General features: G+C 41.7%; 1 long non-coding RNA gene across 1 annotated transcript; it reads left to right on the top strand.

Annotated features, from left to right (window-relative positions):
- Window positions 1-6,723: 6,723 nt before the first annotated feature.
- On the top strand, window positions 6,724-17,023 carry LOC134735873 (uncharacterized). The gene is made up of 4 exons (XR_010119437.1): window positions 6,724-7,488; window positions 7,639-7,796; window positions 9,732-9,885; window positions 16,716-17,023. It is a non-coding gene; the product is annotated as an uncharacterized lncRNA (long non-coding RNA).
- Window positions 17,024-21,308: the final 4,285 nt, after the last annotated feature.

The raw sequence follows: 21,308 nt of genomic DNA, 5'->3' as shown, positions 1-21,308 counted from the left end.
TTTGGGGTAGAGAGTTCTGTAGATGTTTATGAGATCCACTTGATTCAGAGCTGAGTTCAAGTCCTGAATATCCCTGTTAATTTTCAGTCTCATTGATCTGTCTAATATTGACAGTGGGGTGTTAAAGTCTCCCACTATTATTGTGTGGGAGTCTAAGTCTCTTTGTAGGTCTCAAAGAACTTGCTTTATGAATCTGGGTGCTACTGTGTTGGATGCATATATATTTAGAATAGTTAGCTCTTCTTGTTGCATTGATTCTTTTACAATTGTGTAATGCCCTTCTGTGTCTTTTTTGATATTTGTTGGTTTACAGTCTGTTTTATCAGATACTAGGATTGCAACCTCTGCTTTTTCTTTCTTTCCATTTGCTTAGTAAATATTCCTCCATCCCTTTATTTTGAGCCTAGGTGTGTCTTTGCACGTTTGATGAGTTTCCTGAATACAGCACACTGATGGGTCTTGACTCTTCATCCAATTTGCCAGTCTGTGTCTTTTAATTTGGGCATTTAGCCCATTTACATTTAAGGTTAATATTCTTATGTGTGAATTTGATCCTGTCATTGTGATGCTAGCTGGTTATTTTGCCCATTAGTTGATGCAGTTTCTTTGGAGTGTCGATGGTCTTTAAAATTTGGTATGTTTTTGCAGTGGCTGGTACTGGTTTTTCCTTCCCATATTTAGTGATTCCTTCAGGAACTCTCATAAGCCAGACCTGGTGGAGACAAAAATCTCTCAGCATTTGCTTGTCTGTAAAGGATTTTATTTCTCCTTTGCTTATGAAGTTTAGTTTGGCTGGATATGGAATTTTGGATTGAAAATTCTGTTAAGAATATTGAATATTGGCCCCCACTGTCTTCTGACTTGTAGGATTTCTGCAGAGAGATCTGCTGTTAGTCTGATGGGCTTCCCTTTATGGTAACCTGACCTTTCTCTCTGGCTGCCCTTAACACTTTTTCCTTCATTTCAACCTTGATGAATCTGAAGATTATGTGTCTTGGGGTTGCTCTTCTTAAGGGGTATCTTTGTAATGTTCTCTGTATGTCTTGAATTTGAATGTTGGCCTGTCTTGCTAGGTTGAGGAAGTTCTCCCGGATAATATCCTGAAGAGTGTTTTCCAACTTGGTTTCATTCTCCTCGTCACTTTCAGGTACACCAATCAAACGTAGGTTTGGTGTTTTCACATAGTCCCATATTTCTTGGAGGCTTTATTCCTTCCTGTTCATTCTTTTTTCTCTAATCTTGTCTTCATGCTTTATTTCATTAAGTTGATCTTCAATCTCTGATATCCTTTCTTCCACTTGATCGATTTGGCTATTGATACTTGTGTATGCTTCACGAAGTTCTCATGCTGTGTTTTTCAGCTCCATCAGGTCATTTATGTTCTTCTCAAAACTGGTTATTCTAGTTTGCAATTCCTCTAACCTTTATTCAAGGTTCTTAGCTTCCTTGCATTGTGTTAGAACACACTTCTTTAGCTCGGAGGAGTTTGTTATTACCCACCTTCTGAATCCTACTTCTGTCAATTCTTCAAACTCATTCTCCATCTAGTTTTGTTCCCTTGCTGACAAGGAGTTGTGATCCTTTGGAGGAGAAGAGGCGTTGGCTTTTGGAATTTTCAGCCTTTTTGCACTGGCTTTTTCCTCATCTTCGTGGATTTATCTACCTTTGGTCTTTGATGTTGGTGACCTTCGGATGGGGTTTTCATGTGGACCTCCTTTTGTTGATGTTGATGCTATTCCTTTCTGTTTGTTAGTTTTCCTCCTAACAGTCAGGCCCCTCTGCTGTAGGTCTTCTGGAGTTTGTTGGAGGTCCACTCCAGACCCTCTTTGCCTGGGTATCACCAGTGGAGGCTGCAGAACAGCAAATATTGCTCTCTGTTTCTTCCTCTGGAAGCTTTGTCCCAGAGGGGCACCCACCAGATGCCAACCAGAGCTCTCCTATATGAGGTGTCTGTTGACCCCTGCTGGGAGGTGTCTCCCAGTCAGGAGGCACAGGGGTCAGGGACCTACTTGAGGCAGTCTGTCCCTTAGCAGAGCTCAAGCACCATGCTGGGAGATCCACTGCTCTCTTCAGAGCTGCCAGGCAGGAACATTTAAGTCTGCTGAAGCTGCACCCACAGCCACCCTTTCCCTCAGGTGCTCTGTACCAGGAGATGGGAGTTTTATCTATAAGCCCTTGACTGGGACTGCTGCCTTTCTTTCAGAGATGCCCTGCCCAGAGAGAAGGAATCTAAAGTCTGGCTACAGAGGCTTTGCCGAGCTGTGGTGGGCTCTGCCCAGTTCAAACTTCCTGGCAGCTTTGTTTACACTGTGAGGGGAAAACCACATACTCAATCCTCAGTAATAGCAGACACTCCTCCCCGCACCAAGCTGGAGCATCCCGGGTTGCCTTGAGACTACTGTGGTGGCAGCAAGAATTTCAAGCCAGTGGATCTTAGCTTGCTGGGCTCCATGGGGGTGGGATTCACTGAGCCAGACCACTTGGCTCTCTGGCTTAAGTCCCCTTTCCAGGGCAGCGAACGGTTCTGTCTCACTGGTGTTCCAGGTGCCACTGGGGTATGAGAAAAAACTCCTGCAGCTAGCTTGGTGTCTGCCCAAATGGCTGTCCAGTTTTGTGCTTGAAACCCAGGGCCCTAGTGGTATAGGCACCCAAGAGAATCTCCTGGTCTGCAGGTTGCGAAGACCACGGGAAAAGTGTAGTATCTGGGCTAGATAGCACCATCCCTCATAGCACAGTTTCTCATGGCTTCCCTTGGCTAGGGGAGGTAGTTCCCTGACCCCTTATGCTTCCCAGGTAAGGCAATGCTCCACCCTGTTTCGGCTCACCCTCTGTGAGCTGCGCCCACTGTCTTAACCAGTCCCAATGAGATGAGCCATGTACCTCAGTTGGAAATGCAGAAATCACCTGCCTTCTGCATTGATCTCACTGGGAGCTGCAGAACGGAGCTGTTCCTATCTGGCCATCTTACCAGCCACTAAAACTCTCTTGGAAGTTACATTACATTCTTATTGGGGAAGACAATAACATATGCAAATGTTTATGCATATGCACACATGCATACACAGACATACCATAATGTCAGGTCAAGGTAAATGCTAAGAAGGAAAATGAAACTAATTAAAGCATAGAATTTGACAGAGGGATTGGTGTTATTTTGGAGGGTGGTCATACAAAGTCTCTCTGAAAACATTTGAGCAGAAACTGGAATTAAGTGAAAGATCAGATTATAATCATATCAGGGAAGAACTTCCACACAAATAGAAAGGAAAATGATTAAGATAACTTTCATGCAGAACCAAGGTTCTAGAGAAAATTTTAAATTGAGATCATCAGTGTTAAAACGAAAATAATTATACCTGAAAGCAATTTTAATTTTATTTTTAGTTAAAGAAGAAAAGAAGCTCTGAGCCTAAGCTCAACTTTCATATTTTAGACAGAAGGCACAAAAGCTAATTACGGTCAATCTAGCTGGGCTCAGTGGCTCATGCCTGTAATCCCAACACTTTGGGAGGCTGAGGTGGGTAGATTGCTTGAGCTCAGGAGTTTGAGACCAGCCTGGGCAACACAATGAGACCTCTGTCTCTACAAAAAATTCCCCCAAAAAATTAGCCAGGCATGATGACATGTATCTGCAGTCCCAGCTACTTGGGAAGCTGAGGTAGGAGGATCGGTTGCCTGAGTCTGGGAGGCAGAGGTTGCAGTGAGCCAAGATCATGCCACTGCACTCCAGCCTAAGCGACAAAGTGAGACCCTGTCTCAAAAAAAAATAAAGTTAATTGTGGTCAATCTTTGAATTAGAAACATAGACTCAAAATAGTGTAGTAAAATAACAAAATGCCACTATTTATAAACAATTTATTTTCATGAAAAGGCAAAGAGACCATTAGTCTGGAGTGAGAATAGCCACTCAGGGCCCCACTCTAAGAACATTCAACAGGAACAATGCAACTGCAAGCATCCCATTGGTGGTAAGGGCATTTTACACACACGCACACATACACAGGCACACACACACACTTAGAAAGTTTTACATTCATTAAGGTGTTTGATAATAGAAAAGGGAAAGATATGCCTTTTTTCCTTGTATTTCCTCCTTATTGAAGTCTAGCTTACATTCTTATTTCTGCTCATCAAGAAGCACCAAAGAACTAAAAGAAAAAAGAACTCTGGGGTTGCCCTGTCTTTCCTTTTCCATCTCTATTGCCATTTCTAGCACATGCGGCTGATTAACACAGGAAAGAAACAGGAGTAAGAAAGGCTATGATAACTGATATGCAATAATGTACACATCTCTTAAGAGTATGGTTGTTTAATTTCTAACAAGGTTATGATAACTGATGTGCAATAATGTACACATCTCTTAAGAGTATGCTTGTTTAATTTCTAACATGTATATGTTAAACCACCACCCAGATCAAGACACAGAAAATCCATCCCCAGCTTCTCAGAAATCTCTTCATTCCCCCATCTACCTAAATTTAACCACTATTCTGACTTCTATCAGGATACATTTATTTAGCCTGTATTTGGGACTTCTTACAAATGAAATCACAATAGCATATATTCTTTTTTGTGTCTGAGTTCTTTTACTCAGCAGTCTTTCTGTGAAATTCATTCATCTTGCTCTATATAGCAGTAATCATTTATTCACATTGCTGTTTAGTATTCCATTATATGAATATACTACAGTTTATCCTTTCGATGAACTTTTGGGTTATTTCTTGTTTGGGGTTATCATGAATCAATCTTGGGGTTATTAACATTTTTGTGCATGTCTTTTGGTGAAAATAAGCATTTATTTTTGTTGAGTGTATACCTAGGATTAAAATTACTCTTTCATAAACTGGGCCATTTATCTAATTTGCAAAGCTCAGTGCAAAATGAAAATGTAAGGTCAGTCATTTAAAAAGTGGGGGGAAAAGTGTCATTAAAGGTATGAAAACGTAAAGCTTTTCCTTTTTTCCACTTTCTCTCTCTCTCTCAACTTGTCATAGTATTCTCTTATCTGCAATTTAATGTTATTCTAAGTAGAAAAAAATTAAACTGTTTACACATTAGCTTGAATTTTACCATTCATTTTGTATTGTACCCAGTGGCAGTTTTAAATACAGATATGAGAGCATTTAACCTGTATGCAGAATCACTAAATTACGTAATTTGTATTCATTAGCTTGTACGTGCATCAGCATTTCATTCTTGAAAATGCTACACAACTAAGTTAAATATTTTTCTTTCACTTCTTTAAACATGCACATTATGCTAATACTTTCTACATTCAGTTTATTGGTTAAAAAGAAAAACTAAAACAAAAAAGAACTCTAGGTTGCCCTATCTTTCCTTTTCCATCTCTACTGCCATTTCTAGCCATGTGGCTAATACATGAAAGTAACAGGAGTAAGAAAGGCTATGATAGGATTTATTGGTTTTTTTGCATGTGTGTTGTTTAAAATCGCATTGCCTTCTCTCTGCATTCAAAGTAAATTCTGGTTCAAATGGAAATGAGGCCTCTCCTGGCTTTCAGAGTCCCCCACTTACCGTGTACTCCTTTGAGTCTTATTGAACTCCCAGATATTTGGCTCCAACTAAAATTCTAGGCTCATGGAGCATCGTGAATGCTAGACCTGAATGTAGCAAGGAACAGCAGTAGACGCGCAAATTGACCTTACCTCCTCTGGGCATGCTCCATATCAGGCCTCTGAGCCCAAGCTAAGCCATCATATTGAGAGGTGACAGTGTGCTGGCAGTCCTCACAGCCCTCGCTTGCTCTCAGTGCCTCCTCTGCTTGGGCTCCCACTTTGGCGGCACTTGAGGAGCCCTTCAGCCCACCACTGCACTGTGGGAGCCCCTTTCTGGGCTGGCCAAGGCAGAAGCCGGCTCCCTCAGCTTGCAGGGAGTGTGGAGGGAGAGGCACGAGCAGGAACCGGGGCTGCGCACGGTGCTTGAGGGCCGGCTGGAGTTCCAGGTGGACGTGGGCTTGGCGGGCCCCTCACTCAGAGCAGCCGGCCAGCCCTGCCAGCCCCAGGCAATGAGGGGTTTAGCACCCAGGCTGGCGGCTGCGGAGGGTGTGCTGGATCCCCCTGCAGCGCCGACCCACTGGCACTGCGCTCGATTTCTCACCGGACCTTGGCTGCCTTCCTGCGGGGCAGGGCCCAGGACCTGCAGCCTGCCATGCCTGAGCCTCCCACCCCCTCCACGGGCTCCTGTGCAGCCCAAGCCTCCCCAAAGAGCGCCGCCCCCTGCTCTACAGCGCCCAGTCCCATCGACCACCCAAAGGCTGAGGAGTGCGAGCGCACAGCGCAGGACTGGCAGGCAGCTCCACCTGCAGCCCTGGTGCAGGATCCACTGGGTGAAGCCAGCTGGGCTCCTGAGTCTGGTGGAGATGTGGAGAACCCTTATGTCTAGCTCAGGGATTGTAAATACACCAATCAGCACCCTGTGTCTAGCTCAGGGTTTGTGAGTGCACCAATCGACACTCTGTATCTAGCCGCTCTGGTGGGGCCTTGGAGAACCTTTATGTCTAGCTCAAGGATTGTAAATACACCAATCGGCACTCTGTATCTAGCTCAAGGTTTGTAAACACACCAATCAGCACCCTGTGTCTAGCTCAGGGTTTATGAGTGCACCAATCGACACTCTGTATCTAGCTGCTCTGGTGGGGCCTTGGAGAACCTTTGTGTCAGTACTTTGTATCTAACTGATCTGATGGGGACATGGAGAACTTTTATGTCTAGCTCAGGGATGGTAAACGCACCAATCAGTGCCCTGTCAGAACAGACCACTCGGCTCTACCAATCAGCAGGACGTGGGTGGGGCCAGATAAAAGAACAAAAGCAGGCTGCCCGAGCCAGCAGTGGCAACCTGCTCGGGTCCCCTTCCACACTGTGGAAGCTTTGTTCTTTTGCTCTTTGCAATAAATCTTGCTACTGCTCACTCTTTGGGTCCACACTGCTTTTATGATCTGTAACACTCACTGCGAAGGTCTGCAGCTTCACTCCTGAAGCCAGCGAGACCACGAGCCCACCGGGAGGAACGAACAACTCCAGACGCGCCGCCTTAAGAGCTGTAACACTCACCGTGAAGGTCTGCAGCTTCACTCCTGAGCCAGCGAGACCACGAACCCACCAGACGGAAGAAACTCCGAACACATCTGAACATCAGAAGGAACAAACTCCGGACACGCCGCCTTTAGAACTCTAACACTCACCGCGAGGGTCCGCGGCTTCATTCTTGAAGTCAGTGAGACCAAGAACCCACCAATTCCGGACACAATATCCCCTGTGACCTGCACGTACACATCCAGATGGCTGGTTCCTGCCTTAACTGAGGACGTTCCACCATGAAAGAAACAAAAATGGCCTGTTCCTGCCTTAACTGATGACATTATCTTGTGAAATTCCTTCTCCTGGCTCATCCTGGCTCAAAAGCTCCCCTACTGAGCACCTTGTGACCCCCCACTCCTGCCCGCCACTGAAAAACTCCAATTTGACTGTAATTTTCCTTTACCTACCCAAATCTTATAAAACGGCCCCACCCCTATCTCCCTTCGCTGACTCTCTTTTCAGACTCAGCCCTCCTGCACCCAGGTGATTAAAAGCTTTATTGCTCACACAAAGCCTGTTTGGTGGTCTCTTCACACAGACGCAAGTGAAATTTGGTGCCGTGACTCAGATCGGGGGACCTCCCTTGGAAAATCAATCCCCTGTCCTCCTGCTCTTTGCTCCATGAAAAAGATCCACCTACGACCTCGGGTCCTCAGACCCACCAGCCCAAGGAACATCTCACCAATTTTAAATCGGGTAAGTGGCCTCCTTAATCTCTTCTCCAACCTCTCTCACTATCCCTCAACCACTTTCTCCTTTCAATCTTGTTGCCACCCTTCAATCTCTCCCTTGTCTTAACTTCAATTCCTTTCATTTTCTGGTAGAGACAAAGGAGACACTTTTTAATCCGTGGAACCAAAACTCCAGCGCCAGTCACAGACTTGGGAAGGCAGTCTTCCCTTGGTGTTTAATCATTGCAGGGATGCCTCTCTGATTATTCACCCACGTTTCAGAGGTGTCTGACCACTCAGGGACACCTGCCTTGGTCCTTCACCCTTAGCGGCAAGTCCCGCTTTTCTGGGGGAGGGGCAAGAACCTGACCCCTTCTCTCCCTGTCTCTACCCCTTCTCTGCTTTTCTGGGGGGCAAGAACACCCCGATCCCTTATTTCCATGCCCTGACCTCTTATCTCTGTGCCCTGATCCCTTATTTCCATGCCCCGACCTCTTATCTCTGCACTCCAATCCCTTATTTCCGTGCCCCAACCTCTTATCTCTGTGCCCCAATCCCTTATTTCCATGCCTTGGCCTCTTATCTCTGTGCCCCGATCCCTTATTTCTGCACCTCTGCCTCTTATCTCTGAGGCCCAACCCCTTATTTCTGTACCCCGACCCCTTTTCCACTTTTCTAGAAGGCAAGAACCCCCCAACCCCTTCTCTCCGTGTCTCTACCCCTTCTCTGCTTTTCTGGAGGGCAAGAACCCCCCCAACCCCTTCTGTCCATGTCTCTACTCTTTTTTCTGGGCTTGCCTCCTTCACTATGTGCAACCTTCCACCCTCCATTCCTCCCATTTCTCCCTTAGCCTGTGTTCTCAAGAACTTAAAACCTCTTCAACTCACACCTGACCTAAAACCTAAATGCCTTATTTTCTTCTACAATGCCACTTCACCCCAATACAAACTGGACAGTGGTTCCAAATAGCCAGAAAATGACACTTTCGATTTTTCCATCCTACAAGATCCAGATAATTCTTGTAAAATGCACAAACGGTCTGAGGTGCCTGATGTCCAAGCATTCTTTTACACATTGTTCCCTCCCTACTCTCTGTTCCCAATGCGACTCATCCCAAATCTTCCCTCTTTCCCTCCTGCTTGTTGTCTCAGTCCCAACTCCAAGCGTCACTGAGTCTTTCTAATCTTCCTTTTCTACAGACCCATATGACCTTTCCCCTCCTCCCTAGGCTGCTCTTCACAATTCTTCCTCAGCCTCTGCTCCCCATCCCTATAATCCTTTTATCACCTCCCCTCCTCACACCTGGTCCGGCTTACAGTTTTGTTCCAAGACTAGCCCTCCCGCACCTGCCCAGCAATTTCCTTTTAAAAAGGTGGCTGAAGCTAAAGGCATAGTCAAGGTTAATGCTCCTTTTTCTTTATCCGACCTCTCCCAAATCAGTTAGCGTTTAGGCTCTTTCATCAAATATGAAAAATCCAGCCCAGTTCATGGCTCATTTGGCAGCAACCCTGAGACACTTTACAGCCCTAGACCCTAAAATGTCAAAAGGCCATCTTATTCTCAATATACATTTTATTACCCAATCCACTCATGACATTAAATAAAACTCCAAAAATTAAATTCCGGCCCTCAAACCCCACAACAGGACTTAATTAATCTCACCTTCAAGGTGTACAATGATAGAGTAGAGGCAGCCAAGTAGCAATGTATTTCTGAGTTGCAATTTCTTGCCTCCACTATGAGACAAACCCCAGCCACATTTCCAGCACACAAGAACTCCAAACGCCCAAACCACAGCTGCCAGGGCTTCCTCCAGAACCTCCTCCCCCAGGAGCTTGCTACAAGTGCTGGAAATCTGGCCACTGGGCCAAGGAATGCCCACAGCCCAGGATTCCTCCTAAGCCGCGTCCCATCTGTGTGGGACCCCAGTGAAAATCAGACTGTTCAACTCACCTGGCAGCCACTCCCAGAGACCCTGGAACTCTGGCCCAAGACTCTCTGACTGACTCCTTCCCAGATCTTCTCGGCTTAGCAGCTGAAGACTGACACTGCCTGATCGCCTCGGAAGCCTACAGGACCATCACAGACGCTCTGAGTAACTCTCACAGCGGAGGGTAAGTCCATCCCCTTCTTAATCAATACGGAGGCTACCCACTCCACATTACCTTCTTTTCAAGGGTCTGTTTCCCTTACCTCCGTAACTGTTGTATGTATTGATGGCCAGGCTTCTAAACCTCTTAAAACTCCCCAACTCTGGTACCAACTTAGACAATACTTTTTTAAGCCCTCCTTTTTAGTTATCCCCACCTGCCCAGTTCCCTCATTAGGCTGAGACACTTTAACTAAATTATCTGCTCCCCTGACTATTCCTGGACTACAGCCACATCTCATTGCCACCCTTCTTCCCAATCCAAAGACTCCTTTGCGTCCTCCTCTTGTATCCCCCCACCTTAACCCACAATTATGGGATACTTCTACTGCCTCCTTGGCTACTGATCATGCACCCCTTACCATCTCATTGAAACCTAATCACCCTTACTCCACTCAATGCCTATATCCCATCCCACAGCACACTTTAAAAAGATTAAAGCCTGTTATCACTCACCTGCTACAGCATGGCCTTTTAAAGCCTATAAACTCTCCTTACAATTCCCCCATTTTACCTGTCCTAGAACCAGACAAGCCTTACAGGTTAGTTCAGGATCTGAGCCTTATCAACCAAATTGTTTTGCCTATCCACCCCGTGGTGCCAAACCCATATGCTCTCCTATCTTCAATACCTCCCTCCACAACCCGTTATTCTGTTCTGGATCTCAAACATGCTTTCTTTACTATCCTTTTGCACCCTTCATCCCAGCCTCTCTTCGCTTTCACTTAGACTGACCCTGACACCCATCAGGCTCAGCAAATTACCTGGGCTGTACTGCCACAAGGCTTCACAGATAGCCCCCATTACTTCAGTCAAGCCCAAATTTTATCCTCATCTGTTACCTATCTCGGCATAATTCTCATAAAAACACATGTGCTCTCCCTGCTGATCGTGTCCGACTAATCTCCCAAACCTCAATCCCTTCTACAGAACAACAACTCCTTTCCTTCCTAGGCATGGTTAGATACTTTTGACTTTGGATACCTGGTTTTGCCGTCCTAACAAAATCATTATATAAACTCGCAAAAGGAAACCTAGCTGACCCCATAGATCCTAAATCCTTTCCCCACTCCTCTTTCCATTCCTTGAAGACAGCTTTAGAGACTGCCCCCACCCTAGCTCTCCCTGACTCATCCCAACCCTTTTCATTACCCACAGCCGAAGTGCAGGGCTGTGCAGTCGGAATTCTTACACAAGGACCATGACTGCACCCTGTAGCCTTTTTATCCAAACAACTTGACCTTACTGTTTAGCCTAGCCCTCAAGTCTGCATGTGGCAGCTGCCACTGCCCTAATACTTTTAGAGGCCCTTAAAATCACAAACTATGCTCAACTCACTCTCTACAGTTCTCATAACTTCCAAAATCTATTTTCTTCCTCACACCTGACACATATACTTTCTGCTCCCAGGCTCCTTCAGCTGTACTCACTCTTTGTTGAGTCTCCCACAGTTACCATTGTTCCTGGCCCAGACTTCAATCTGGCCTCCCACATTATCCCTGATACCACACCTGATCCCCATGATTGTATCTCTCTGATCCACCTGACATTCACTCCATTTCCCCATATTCTTTCATGTTCCTCACCCTGAACACACTTGGTTTATTGATGGCAGTTCCACCAGGCCTAATCGCCACTCACCAGCAAAGGCAGGCTATGCTATAGTATCTTCCACATCTATCATGGAGGCTACTGCTCTGCCCCCCTCCACTACCTCTCAGAAGCCAAACTCATTGCCTTAAGTCAAGCCCTCACTCTTGCAAAAGGACTAAATGTCAATATTTATTGTGACTCTAAATATGCCTTCCATATCCTGCACCACCATGCAAGAGGTTTCCTCACTACACAAGGGTCCTCTATCATTAATGTCTCTTTAATAAAAACGCTTCTCAAAGCTGCTTTACTTACAAAGGAAGCTAGAGTCATTCACTGCAACGGCCATCAAAGGGCATCAGATCCCATCACTCAGGACAATGCTTATGTTGATAAGATAGGTAAAAAAGCAGCTAGCATTCCAACTTCTATCCCTCACTTTCAGTTTTTCTCCTTCACATCAGTCACTCCCACCAACTCCCCCGCTGAAACTTACACCTATCAATCTCTTCCCACACAAGGCAAATGGTTCTTAGACCAAGGAAAATATCTCCTTCTAGCCTCACAGGCCCATTCTATTCTGTCGTCATTTCATAACCTCTTCCATGTAAGTTACAAGCCACTAGCCCATCTCTTGGAACCTCTCATTTCCTTTCCATCCTAGAAATACATCCTCAAGGAAATCACTTCTCAGTATTCCATCTGCTATTCTACTACCCCTCAGGGATTGTTCAGGCCTCCTCCCTTTCCTACACATCAAGCTCGGGGATTTGCCCCTGCCCGGGACTGGCAAATTGACTTTACTCACATGCCCCAAGTCAGGAAACTAAAATACCTCTTAGTCTGGGTAGACACTTTCACTGGATGGGTAGGCCTTTCCTACAGTGTCTGAGAAGGCCACCGCTGTCATTTCTTCCCTTCTGTCAGACATAATTCCTCGGTTTGGCCTTCCCACCTCTATACAGTCCAATAGCAGACTGGCCTTTATTAGTCAAATCAGCCAAGCATTTTTTCAGGCTCCTGGTGTTCAGTGAAACCTTTATATCCCTTATGGTCCTCAGTCTTCAGGAAAGGTAGAACGGACTAACGGTCTTTTAAAAACACACCTCACCAAGCTCAGCCACCAACTTTAAAAGGACTGGACAATACTTCTACCACTTTCCCTTCTCAGAATTCAGGCCTGTCCTCGGAATGCTACAGGGTACAGCCCATTTGAGCTCCTGTATGGACGCTCCTTTTTATTAAGCCCCAGTCTCATTCCAGGCACCAGACCAACTTGGACTGTGCCCCAAAAAACTTATCATCCCTACTATCTTCTGTCTAGTCATCCTCTTATTCACCGTTCTCAACTACTCATACATGCCCTGCTCTTGTTTACACTGCTGGTTTACACTGTTTCTCCAAGACAGCACAGCTGATATCTCCTGGTGCTATCCCCAAACTGCCACTCTTAACTCTTGAAGTAAATAAATAATCTTTGCTGGCAGGACTATGCTGAATCTCCTTAAGCACTCTCTAATTAGATGTCCTGGGTCCTCCCAATTCTTAGACCTTTAATACCTGTTTTTCTCCTTCTGTTATTCTGTTTAGTTTTTCAATTCATACAAAACCATATCCAGGCCATCACCAATAATTCTAAATGACAAATGTTTCTTCTAACAGTCCCACAATATCACCTCTTACCACAAAATCTTCCTTCAGCTTAATCTCTCCCACTCTAGGTTCCCACACCACCCCTAATCCCGCTCGAAGCAGCCCTGAGAAAGATCGCCCATTATCTCTCCATACCATCCCCCAAAATTTTCGCCGTCCGAACACTTTACCACTATTTCATTTTATTTTTCTTATTAATATAAGAAGACAGGAATGTCAGGCCTCTGAGCCCGAGCTAAGCCATCATATCCCCTGTAACCTGCACGTACACATCCAGATGGCCGGTTCCTGCCTTAACTGATGACATTCCACCATAAAAGAAATGAAAATGGCCTGTTCCTGCCTTAACTGATGACATTATCTTGTGAAATTCCTTCTCCTGGCTCATCCTAGCTCAAAAGTTCCCCTACTGAGCACCTTGTGACCCCCGCTCCTGCCCATCAGAGAACAACCCCCATTTGACTATAATTTTCCTTTACCTACCCAAATCTTATAAAACGGCCCCACCCCTATCTCCCTTTGCTGACTCTCTTTTCAGACTCAGCCCGCCTGCACCCAGGTGATTAAAAGCTTTATTGCTCACACAAAGCCTGTTTGGTGGTCTCTTCACATGGACACGAGTGAAACTCCACATTTTCATAATATTAACAAAACAAGCTTAAAAATAAAATTATTAAGAGTTTCAAGACATGGATAGGTAAGCATTAAACCACACACAAAGCTCTTCGGAGTTTGGGACCCTGAGCGACTGTACAGATTGCCTGCCCATGATGCTGGCTCCATCTGGAAAATCATTTGTTTTCTGATTTAACCAGTTTAACCAATTTAACACCAGCAGTGTAAGAATGTTCTAGATGTTCCAATGTCTCACCAGCACTTGGTATTGTTTAACCATCAAAATGGAAGTGTACTAGTATCTCCTTGTGGTTTTAATTTACATTTCCCTGATGACCAGTGAAGTTGAGAGACCTGTTTTCTATTTTGATATCTTCTTTTGTAAAGTATCTGTTCAAAGTTTTGCCTGTTTTTATACTGGGTTGGTCTATCTTTTTCTTGCTGATTTGTAAGAGGTATATTATCTGCTTTCTTTTGACATACATATGTATTGCAAGTATCTTCTGACCTCTACTCTTTCACTCTCTTAATGGTGTCTTTTGGTAATCAACAGTTGTTAATTCTAATGAAATCTAATTTACTAATCTGTAGCTTTACAGTAAATTTTGATATCTTGATGTAAGTTGCCCAATCTTATTTTTCTTGTCTTTTTTTTTTTTTTGAGACAGGGTCTCGCTCTGTCACCCAGGCTGGAGTGCAGTGGCACAACCTTGGCTCACTGCAACCTCTGACCCCCGGGCTCAGGTGATTCTCCCACCTCAGCCTCCTGAGTAACTGAGATTACAGGCACACACCATCACGCCCCGGTAATTTTTATGTTTTTACTAGAGACAGGTTTTTGCCATGCTGCCCAGGCTGGTCCAAACTTACTTTTCTTCTTCAAGATTATCTTGGTTCTTCTAGGCCCTATTTTAAAATTAAAAGCCCCCAATTAACCCATGTGCTAACCTAGCATTTTCAACTCTTCAGATCTTAATTCCTTAAATTACCCAGAAAAGAGAACTATGCTACATCTGAGGTGAAACCAGACTACCTCTGAATTTGAGTTAAAGCAAACTGTTAATATTGTGCTTTGTTTTTCCATACCACAAAAGAGGAATCTTTAGTTTCTTTTCACATACTGTAGCTAATTAGCATCCCTGGCAGGTACAACCACCAGCTGAATTATTATCAACAGTTGTTGCATTGAGAATTTTTTCGGTGATCATGAATGCCAAGGTCATTCAACACTTGCAAGGATTTTCATCTTCTTTATGACCATCACTTTTTATGGTACTGACAAAAGTAACTTCTGCAACTATTTACAAAACCTTCTAGAAGCCATTGTTTCTGTTGTCAGCAGTAATGTTTCCATAGTAGTTCTCAACCTGAAAATAGAAATGACGAAACAACATTACAAATCCTTGAGTTAAAAAAACTTCTTTGAAATTAAGTGAAAATTACCTAATATCCAGAATATATGTATATATAAAACATAGTGTTCTGCATAATATATGTTATATATGATGCATATATATTCTTCCAGTTTGCAGTTTGTCTCTTAACTCTCTTTTAGTGTCTTTTCATGGCAGAAATTCTTTATGTTAATGTAGTTAGACCGTCAATCTTCTGATTTATGACTAGTCTTTTTATGTCTAAGAAACGATCTCTGACCCGAGGGTCATATAGATGTTCTACTATCTGGTCTTCGAAAATCTTCCTTCGCATTTAGCTCTTATATTGGCTTGTTAGGACCCGCAATAACAAAGTACCACAAACTGAGTGGCTTAAATAACAGAAAGTGTCTGACGTTTTGAGGGGCTAGAAGTCTGAAATCAAGGTGTTGGCAGGATTTGTTCCTTCTGAGGCCTATGAGGAAAAATCTGTTCCATGTCTCTCTCTCTCTCTCCTGGCTCCTGGTGGTTTACAAGGAGTCTCTGGTGTTCCTTAGCTTACAGACACATCACCCCATCTCTGCTTTTATGTCCATGTGACATTGTCCCTGTGCATGTGTTTGTGTCCAAATTTCCCCTGATTATAAGGACACAGTCATTTAGATGAAGGGCCCACCCTACTCCAGTATGACCCCATCTTAACTTCACTGATTACATCTGCAATAACCTTATTTCTGAATAAGGTCATATTCTGAGGTACTGGGAGTTAGGACTTCAACATTTGAATTTGGGGGGACATCATTCAACCCCTAACAGCTCTTTAATTTACCTAGATTATTTTTGTAGGTGATGTAAAATAAAGTACATACTCAGTTTTCCCAGAATCACTCACTGAAAATCCCATCCTTTCCCCACTAATCTGAAATGTCCCTTTCACTTATCAAATGTCCCTAAATTTGGGACTCTATTTACTGTTTCATAGATCTTTTTGCCTACCACAATGTCTGAAGGTAATTTTATAAGTCTTGTTATGTATAAGGGAAAGTCTCCCTCTCTAAACTTTTTCAAAAATGTCTTGATTATTTTTATACCTTTGCAATTCCACTCAAATTTAATAATCACTTTGTCAAGTTTCATAAAAATCTGTTACAATGTTGTTGGAATTGTATTACATCTGTAACCTAATTTGAGAGATATTGAGTCCTCAGTCCATAACCACAATCCATATCCCTCCATTTAAAAAGGTCTTCTTCAAAGTCACTCAATGAAAGTTCATACATTTTCCTATACAGATCTTGTGTGTCTTAGATATTTTTCATGTTATTACAAAATGGTACTTTTACTTCATTTTAACTATGTATTATTGATGTGCAATTGCTTTGAGGATATTGAATGCATGAATAGAATCCTATAAACTCTCACATTCATATTTGTAAATTATCCAGAGATACTTTTCCACTGTCTGTGCATATAATCATATTATCTATGAAAGATAAAAATTTTATCATCATTTGTAATTCTTGTAACTTTCTTTCTTTTTCTTCCCTGCCATAATGGCTAGGACATCCAGCATAATATTGAATTCAGAAGGAATGACAGGAGACACACATGGTTTATTCCTGACCTTAAAGAGATACTTTCAGTATGTCATCATTAAGTATATGCTCATGAAGCACTAAGATCTTCAATATTAGATGAAGGAAGTTGACTTCTATTCAGAAGTTGCCAGATTTTTTTTTGTTTTGTCCTATTTAAATAGATATCTGATTTTTCTCCTTTATTTGTATTTGTAGTGAATTACAACTACTGATTTTTCTAATGTTAAAACAACTTTACATTTTTTGAATAAACGCTGCTTTGTTATGATGGATTCGCATCCATTTTCTCAGTGTAATTTTTTGGCAATAGCTTTATGGAGCTGTAATTCACATACCATGCAATGTATTCATGTGAAGTGTGTAATTCAGTGGTTTTTAGCATGTTTGCAATATTGAGCTGCCATCATCACAATCAATTTGGAAATATTTTCATTACCCCAGAAAAAAACTCTGTACTGTTTAGCCATCACCCCCAAACCACTCTCAACCACCACCTGCTCCAGTGCCTGAAAACAACTAATCTATTGTCTGTCTCTATAAATTTGCCTATTATGGACATTCCATATAAATAGAATTTATTCCATATAAACAGAATGTGTGGCCTTTTGTGACTGGCCTCTTTCACTTAGCATATGTTTTCAAGGCTAATCCATCCATGTATCCATACTCCATTCTTTTTGACAAATAATGTTTTATTGCATGGATACGCCTCATTTTATTTATCCATTCATCAGTTGATGGACATTTGGGTTGTTTCCAATTTGGGGCTATTATAAATAATGTTGCTATGAATATTAGTGTACAAGTGTTTGTGTGGACATATATTTTCATTTCTCTTTGTTAGATACCTAGAAGTGCTGGGTCATATCATCGCTCTTTGTTTAACCATTTTAGTAACAGACACACTGTTTTCCAAAGTGGCTGACTCATTTTATAGGCTCACCAGCAGTGTATGAAGGCTTTGATTTCTCTACATCCTTGACAATATTGTTGTCTTTGTTATTATAATATGGCACTTTTACCCCCGTGGGTATGAAGTGTGGGTTTCACTGTGGTTTTAAACTTCATTTTCCTGATGAGTAATGATGTCAAGCTTCTTCTCCTGTGCTTATTAGCCATTTGTAGATCTTCTTTGGAGAAATGTCTTGTCAAGCCCTGTGCCCATTTTTACTTGAGTTATTTGTCTTTTCATTATCAAGCTGTAAGAGTTATTTATATATTTTAGAATCAAGTCTCATTAGACATACGATTTCCAAATATTTTCTGTCCTTCATTTGGGGTCTTTTCACTGTTTTGGTGGTGTTCTTTGAAGTGCAATAATTTTTAATTTTTATAAGTACAATTTACCTATATTTTAAATTTTGATAAGTACAATTTACCTATGTTTTCTTTTGTTGCTTGTGTTTTTTCTGTCATATTTAAGAAACCTTTTTCCCACTCAAGGTCATGAAGTTTATCTTATATTTTCTTCTAGGGGTTTTATAACTTCAGCTCTTACACTAGGTCTTTGATCTATTTTGAGTTAATTTTTGCATATAGTATGAGACAAAGTTCAAAGAATTTTATTCTTTGGCTATGGATATACAGTGTTCTGCATCATTTGTTGAAAAGACTACTCTTTTTCCATTGAATTGTGTTGGCACCCTTGTCAAAAGTCAATTGACCATAAATTATTATTACTTTGAAACTCTCATTATATGTCATTGATGTATATGTCTGTCCTTATGTCACTGCAACATTAGCTTGATAGTAAGTTTTTAATCAGGAAATTTGAGTCCTCCAACTTTGCTCTTTAAGATTATTTTGACTATTCTGGCTCCCTTAAATTTCGATATGAACTTTGAGATTAACTTGTCAATATCTGCAGAGAAACTGGCTGGTATTTTGTTAATGATTGCATTGAATCTGTAGATCAATTTGGGGAATATTACCATATTATCAATATTAAATCTTCCAATTATAAGCATTGAATTCTTTCCATTTATTTAGATCTTCTTTAATTTCCTTCAGCAATGTTTTTTAGTTTTTGTAGTATAAGTTTGTACTTCTTTTACTGAATTTATTCCTCAGCATTTTATAGTTTTTGATACTATATTTTAAGTGGAATTGCATTCGTTTTTCTGATTGTTTGTTGCAACCATGTAAAAGAACAATTGATTTTTGTATACTGATCTTGTATCTTTCAACTTTGCTGAACTCATTCGTTAGCTCTAATAGTTTTTTAATGGGTCCCTCCAGATTTTCCATAGACATGATCTACATCTAAGAGTATGTCATCTGTGAATAGAGATAGTTTTACTTCTTCCTTTTCATGTCTTTTATTTATTTTTCCTGCTGAATTGCCCTGTCTGAAACCTCCAGTACAATACTAAACAGAAGGGGTGAGTGTGGACATCTCATCTTGATCTTCATTTTATAGGGAAAGCATTCAGTCTTTCACTATTAATTGTGATCTTAGCTGTTTCTTCACACATGCCATTTATCAGGTTGAAGAATCCATTTTATTTTTAGTTTCTTGAGTATTATGAAGGGGTGCTAGACTTTTTCAAATGCTTTTTCTGAATCTATGGAGACAATCATGTCAGTGGTTTTTGTCCTTTGGTCTGTTGATATGGTATATTACATTAATTGATTTTTGGATATTAAACTAACTTTGCGTTGCTCAGCTAAATCCCATTTAGTCATAATATATAATCTTTTCTATATGTTGGTGGATTCAGTTTGCTAGTATTTTGTTGAGAATTTTTGTGTCTATATTCATAAGGAATATTGATGTGTAGTTTCATTTTATTATTATATCTGTGTCTGGTTTTGGTATTAGAGTAACACTGGCCACTTAGAATGAGTTAAGAAGTGTTCTCTTCATTTTTGGAAGTGTCTATGAGAGATCGATAGTCATTCCTCTTTAAATGTTTGGTAGAATTCACCAGTGAAGCCATCTGGGCCCAAGACATTTTTAAGATGCCTTTCCACGTACATTTTATGAATAAGTTCATCTACATCTAAAAGATAATCTTGCTAGGATTTTGATAGGAATGGAATTAACCTATTCTTTCTTTGGAAAGAATTGACAGCCTTACAAAACCTTTTTAAAAAATTAAAAAGAAAACAAAGACTTTACAACCTTGACTTTTAAATGTATTAATTCATTGAATACTTACATTACTGTGCAGTGGTATAGTTATACATGATTGATATATTTGAATATTTGAATAACCACGCCTTCGTATACTAAGTAAATAAAGAAGTACTTAACTGAATTATCAAAACTAACACCAAAACTTTACATTTCACTTTAAATGTATAAATCCTTTTTATGCAAATCTCTGTGAGGTTTAGCTCATGTTAATTCAATACACAGAATAAGAAAACAGCTGATGAAAGAAGAAGAAAAGTCAGGATGTATGGATGATAAACAAGATATGATTCTGACTTTCAGATAATAGCTAATTTGTCCCTTTCCAAGTTACTTCATATCCTGTACAGGATAGTTGAACACTGAAATGGAGATGTGAGGATTTCAGAAAGGGAGTGTGTCTGCACATAGATGTGTGTATATTTTCTGTGTGGGTGCATATACATGCTAGTTAAGAAACAGACCCTTTGGATTTGCAGCTTAAAATATATAGAAAAAAACTTCAGAGAAGTTTTAGTTTTAACAAAATTCATTAGGAATGTACTACATTCCCAGCATTACACTAGACACTGGAGATATAGAAGAGAACAAGGCCAGGCACCATGGCTCACGCCTGTAATCCCAGCATTTAGCGAGGCTGAGGAGGGCAGATCACCTAAGATCAGGAGTTCAAGACCAGCCTGGCCAACATGGTGAAACCCTGTTTCTACTAAAAATACAAAAAAATTAGCCAGGTGTAGGCAAATCCCAGCTACTCTGGAGGCTGAGTCAGGAGAATCACTTGAACCTAGGAGGCGAAGGTTGCAGTGAGCCAAGATCACACCATTGCACTCCAGCCTGGGCAACAACAGCAAGACTCCATCTCAAAAAAAAAAAAAAAAAAGAGAGAGAGAGAGAACAAGGTACAGTTCTTGCCCTCAAGAAGTTCACAGTCTAATAGCCATATATGTAACTGCTTCAATGTAGTGTTATAAATACATATATAACTGATACATATTTTTGACATTATCAGAACTGTGTGATATATACAAAATACATATAACAGTGGCACAAAGGAGCCATAAGAAACACTGGAAATAATGCAAGAAATATACTGAAGATGAAGATGGAAGGATATGATGATTGAGTAGAGCCACAGAGGTCTAGCAGAACTCCCAGACTTTTCACTTGGGTAACAGAAAATATAGACCCTGTACAGATGAGTTCAGCTTGGGACAAGTTGAAATTTAGGTACATAGGACTTACAAGTAGAGCTAGGGAATTAAGAGACGGATTTCTGGAGCTCAGCAAAGAGGCCTAGATTGGAGATTGAAAACTGAAATTGGCCTGGTGCAGTGCCTCACACCTGTAATCCCAACACCTTGGGAGCCAAGGCAGGAGGACCACTTGAGGCCAGGAGTTCAAGACCAGCCTGGGCAAC

The sequence above is a fragment of the Symphalangus syndactylus genome, chromosome 2, assembly GCF_028878055.3.
Source record: "Symphalangus syndactylus isolate Jambi chromosome 2, NHGRI_mSymSyn1-v2.1_pri, whole genome shotgun sequence".
Lineage (NCBI taxonomy): Eukaryota > Metazoa > Chordata > Mammalia > Primates > Hylobatidae > Symphalangus > Symphalangus syndactylus.
This window is presented reverse-complemented; position numbering and strand designations above follow the sequence as displayed.